Source organism: Neocloeon triangulifer, unplaced genomic scaffold, assembly GCF_031216515.1.
Source record: "Neocloeon triangulifer isolate White Clay Creek 2 clone unplaced genomic scaffold, ASM3121651v1 ptg000022l, whole genome shotgun sequence".
Lineage (NCBI taxonomy): Eukaryota > Metazoa > Arthropoda > Insecta > Ephemeroptera > Baetidae > Neocloeon > Neocloeon triangulifer.
The window spans coordinates 6,067,501-6,072,500 of record NW_026775562.1 but is presented as its reverse complement, the minus strand read 5'-3'; the positions used below and the strand labels follow the sequence as shown (position 1 = coordinate 6,072,500).

Here is a 5,000-nt window from a genome sequence, read left to right as displayed (position 1 = left end):
CTCCGCTTACTAATATGCTTAAATTCGGCGGGTAGTCTCGCCTGATCCGAGGCCGCGTGCTAGGATTCGCCCGACCGCCGCACCAAGCGCGCCCGTGGGCGGCAGATGCGGCGCGGGCACGCAAGAAGATTCACCGCGCGACACCGCGTCCGTTCGCTCAAAATACGACATCGTTCGATGCTGGCGAAGCCGCGGGGAGGAGCCGAAACCGTCCACGACGGAGACTAGCTCCGACGTCACGACAGTCCGCTCCGCCGAGGGCAACACCAGCGGTCGCAATAAGCGAGAGACGCGGCGCTACGGCGAATCGACGAGCGCGATTACGATTACCGACTTAAGGTGCCGCCGCGCTTGCCCCTCTCGCGAGGGGGTCGCGCCGCGAAGCACCCATGCACGCCGACGCGCGGCGACCGGAGTCGCGCGCGACGGACAGGTTTGACATTTTGCACGGCCCTCGGCCAGGCGTGGGTTACGGACAGGATCCGAAACCCGCAATGTGCGTTCGAAATGTCGATGTTCATGTGTCCTGCAGTTCACACGTCGACGCGCATTTTGCGGCGTCCTTCATCGACCCACGTGCCAAGTGATCCACCGTTCGGGGTTGTACTTCGGTTCGGGCTTTCGCCCTCGCCTTACATCCAAAAATCAGGGTGCGGTTTTGGGCGTCGGCGTCGCGCGACCCGCGTACGAGACGCGGGTCGCGGCGTCGACATCGTCACGTTTGCGCGGCGGGTTCTTTTAAAACCTGGGGCGCTCCCTCCGGGGGGCGTGCACCCGTTACAGGTACCGCGACTTTAAGCGGAGCGGCTCTACCGGACGATCTCCCTCCGGGGGGCGTGAAAGTCCGACGGTCGCGGCCGGTCGAGCGTTTGACGGCTCTCACGGTAATGATCCTTCCGCAGGTTCACCTACGGAAACCTTGTTACGACTTTTACTTCCTCTAAATGATCAAGTTTGGTCATCTTTCCGGCCCAGCGGAGCCCCGCGAGCGGAGCTCCGAGGACCAGTCCGAAGACCTCACTAAATCATTCAATCGGTAGTAGCGACGGGCGGTGTGTACAAAGGGCAGGGACGTAATCAACGCGAGCTTATGACTCGCGCTTACTGGGAATTCCTCGTTCATGGGGAACAATTGCAAGCCCCAATCCCAAGCACGAAGGAGGTTCAGCGGGTTACCCGGCCCTCTCGGGCAGGGAAGACACGCTGATTCCTTCAGTGTAGCGCGCGTGCGGCCCAGAACATCTAAGGGCATCACAGACCTGTTATTGCTCAATCTCGTGCGGCTAGAAGCCGCCTGTCCCTCTAAGAAGATTGCTACGCGGGGAGCGTAAAGATCCCCGCGCCTATTTAGCAGGTTAGAGTCTCGTTCGTTATCGGAATTAACCAGACAAATCGCTCCACCAACTAAGAACGGCCATGCACCACCACCCATCGAATCAAGAAAGAGCTCTCAATCTGTCAATCCTTCCGATGTCCGGGCCTGGTGAGGTTTCCCGTGTTGAGTCAAATTAAGCCGCAGGCTCCACTCCTGGTGGTGCCCTTCCGTCAATTCCTTTAAGTTTCAGCTTTGCAACCATACTTCCCCCGGAACCCAAAAGCTTTGGTTTCCCGGAAGCTGCGCGCCGAGTCATCGGAGGAACTTCGGCGCATCGCTGGCTGGCATCGTTTATGGTTAGAACTAGGGCGGTATCTGATCGCCTTCGAACCTCTAACTTTCGTTCTTGATTAGCGAAAACATTCTTGGCAAACGCTTTCGCATCCGTTCGTCTTGCGACGATCCAAGAATTTCACCTCTAACGTCGCAATACGAATGCCCCCGTCTGTCCCTATTAATCATTACCTCAAGTTCAGAAAAGCCAACAAAATAGAACCGAGGCCCTATTCCATTATTCCATGCACACAGTTTTCAGGCAACCAAAGGCCTGCTTTGAGCACTCAAATTTGTTCAAAGTAAACGTGCCGGCCCACCGAGCCACCCGGTTAAGAGCAGCCCGGAGGGTACTACGGGCGCCCCGCTTGCGCGAGACGCCCACCGGCAGGACGTCCGAACTAACCAGTTGAACGCCGCGAGCGGCGAACCGGCTGTCCGATACACAGATCCAACTACGAGCTTTTTAACCGCAACAACTTTAATATACGCCAATGGAGCTGGAATTACCGCGGCTGCTGGCACCAGACTTGCCCTCCATTAGGTACTCGTTAAAAGATTTAAAGTGTTCTCATTCCGATTACGGGGCCTCGGATGAGTCCCGTATCGTTATTTTTCGTCACTACCTCCCCGTGCCGGGAGTGGGTAATTTGCGCGCCTGCTGCCTTCCTTGGATGTGGTAGCCGTTTCTCAGGCTCCCTCTCCGGAATCGAACCCTGATTCCCCGTTACCCGTTACAACCATGGTAGGCGCAGAACCTACCATCGACAGTTGATAAGGCAGACATTCGAAGGATACGTCGCCGGCGCGAGGCCGTGCGATCAGCTGTGGTTATTCAGAGTCACCAAAACGACGGACGGGCGAACCCGACCGATTGGTTTTGATCTAATAACTGCGCCCCGGCCATTTCTGGACGGAGCTCTGGGTGCATGTATTAGCTCTAGAATTACCACAGTTATCCAAGTAGAGTTTGTAGGATCCAAGGAACCATAACTGATTTAATGAGCCATTCGCGGTTTCACCTTATTTTGGCTTGTACTGAGACATGCATGGCTTAATCTTTGAGACAAGCATATGACTACTGGCAGGATCAACCAGGGAACTGACGCCGCAGAGCCCCCGGGGGGACCCCACAACGCGTGCTCCCGTGGATGACACGCTTCCGCGCGCGGCCGCGGCAGCCGAGGCTACCGCAGCCGGCTTACAGCTAAGCGTGACGCCGACGCCGTGCTCAACTCGCACCAGGCAACCCCGGCAGGAGAAGTGCACCACGCCGACGGTTGGTGAGCCGAGCGCTCCGCACACGTCAAACGCTCCTCGCGAGGAACTCGCTACAAAGCATCGTTCGCGTACAAATAGCTCGCACCCACCGAGACCGGAGACGGGCTGCCCGACCGAACGGCCAGGCGGGCCCGCACATAGAGCACAGGGTCGTCGGCTGACAACGCCGCCCACGTGCGCGATTAGAACGATGAGAAGGCGCGCTTCAAGCGGTTACTCCACGACCGAGTTCGGTATCCACCGTTGTTCGGTGGTTCACATCGACGACCACACCGGGCTCGTCGTTCCGACCTCAGGGACGTCACGGCGTTTCCCCTCGGGCTCATCAATACCCGCGTTACCGATCAATCGTGGAAGGCTTTCTTCGCGCGTCCTCATCGACACCACTCACGTGTTCGACATTACCGACGCCGCTCCACCAGTCAACATATAACCGAATGCATCGCACGTCCTGGCGAAGAGCACACGAATCGCGAGCAATCTGACGGCACCCGTGGCGCGGCCGGCCGAGCAGGAGGCGACCGCATTTCTCCCTCTCCCGCGCGAGGCACGAGCTCGCGCGCACGGTCGGCCGGCGCGGCCCCTTCGGGTGACCCGCTGCTACTCGTGCTCTGCTAACAGTGCGGCCGGAGATGTCGGTGTACGGACTTGTAATATTTTCGCGTGCTCCGCCAACAGTGCGGCCGGAGATGTCGGTGTACGGACTTGTAATATTTTCGCGTGCTCCGCCAACAGTGCGGCCGGAGATGTCGGTGTACGGACTTGTAATATTTTCGCGTGCTCCGCCAACAGTGCGGCCGGAGATGTCGGTGTACGGACTTGTAATATTTTCGCGTGCTCCGCCAACAGTGCGGCCGGAGATGTCGGTGTACGGACTTGTAATATTTTCGCGTGCTCCGCCAACAGTGCGGCCGGAGATGTCGGTGTACGGACTTGTAATATTTTCGCGTGCTCCGCCAACAGTGCGGCCGGAGATGTCGATGTACGGACTTGTAATATTTTCGCGTGCTCCGCCAACAGTGCGGCCGGAGATGTCGATGTACGGACTTGTAATATTTTCGCGTGCTCCGCCAACAGTGCGGCCGGAGATGTCGATGTACGGACTTGTAATATTTTCGCGTGCTCCGCCAACAGTGCGGCCGGAGATGTCGATGTACGGACTTGTGATATTTTCGCGTGCTCCGCCAACAGTGCGGCCGGAGATGTCGATGTACGGACTTGTAATATTTTCGCGTGCTCCGCCAACAGTGCGGCCGGAGATGTCGGATTACGGACTTGTGATATTTTCGCGTGCTCCGCCAGCCATGCGGCCGGAGATGTCCGAAACGACTTGTGGTGTTGCATAAAATGATTTTTTGCGTCTTGTTTATGACGTCAAGTTTGGTGCACTAATAACGCCCTTTGCACGTGAAAACAGGAATCATTGGAGTTGAGGAGCGATTGCAGCTCAACATGATTCCTATATGACACATTCAACGTTGCATGGTAATGGCGCACCCTATTCAAGAGAAAAATTGTTTTCGTGTGATGAGCATCATTCGTGAGCTGCCAGATCACACGAGCCTTTGCTGCGGTGATTTGTGTATTCATTTGTGATTTATGGAATGCGTTTCAGCTGTCTGAATGAAAATATTAGTTAATAATGTCTTCAAAAATAGTTAGATGCAATCTTACTTCAAAAAATATAAATGGTCACTGCGAGGAATTTGACAGTGTTGTTAACGAAAATAAATAAGATCAACGAGGAGGCCACGTTACCTCTTGTCGTAAGAGGAAGACAGTACAATGTAGGCCATGTCAAAACTAACATTGACACGCGTTAAGTAAATAGCGATATAGAGTGCTAGCGACGTGAATGATGGAAATAATAATATTAACTGGCATCATGTATTTCAGAACTGTTTTGTGTATTCTGCCTTTGTATTTCCATTGTAATTCTCTCTTCTTTGTAAGCAATGAGATTAACAACACTGAATTTTTGGATGATTCACTTGGGTAGAGAATGCCGCCGGTGATGCATTAATAAACATGATTTTATACAAAATTTAATCAAGATAACACGTGTGAATTG

At 54.9% G+C, this 5,000-nt stretch overlaps 2 non-coding genes across 2 annotated transcripts; both read right to left on the bottom strand.

Moving 5' to 3' along the window:
• Window positions 1-448: 448 nt before the first annotated feature.
• On the bottom strand, window positions 449-603 carry LOC132204886 (5.8S ribosomal RNA). The gene has a single exon (XR_009442570.1). It is a non-coding gene; the product is annotated as a 5.8S ribosomal RNA (ribosomal RNA).
• Window positions 604-885: 282 nt separating this feature from the next.
• Window positions 886-2,749, bottom strand: LOC132204904 (small subunit ribosomal RNA). Its single transcript, XR_009442587.1, has one exon. It is a non-coding gene; the product is annotated as a small subunit ribosomal RNA (ribosomal RNA).
• Window positions 2,750-5,000: the final 2,251 nt, after the last annotated feature.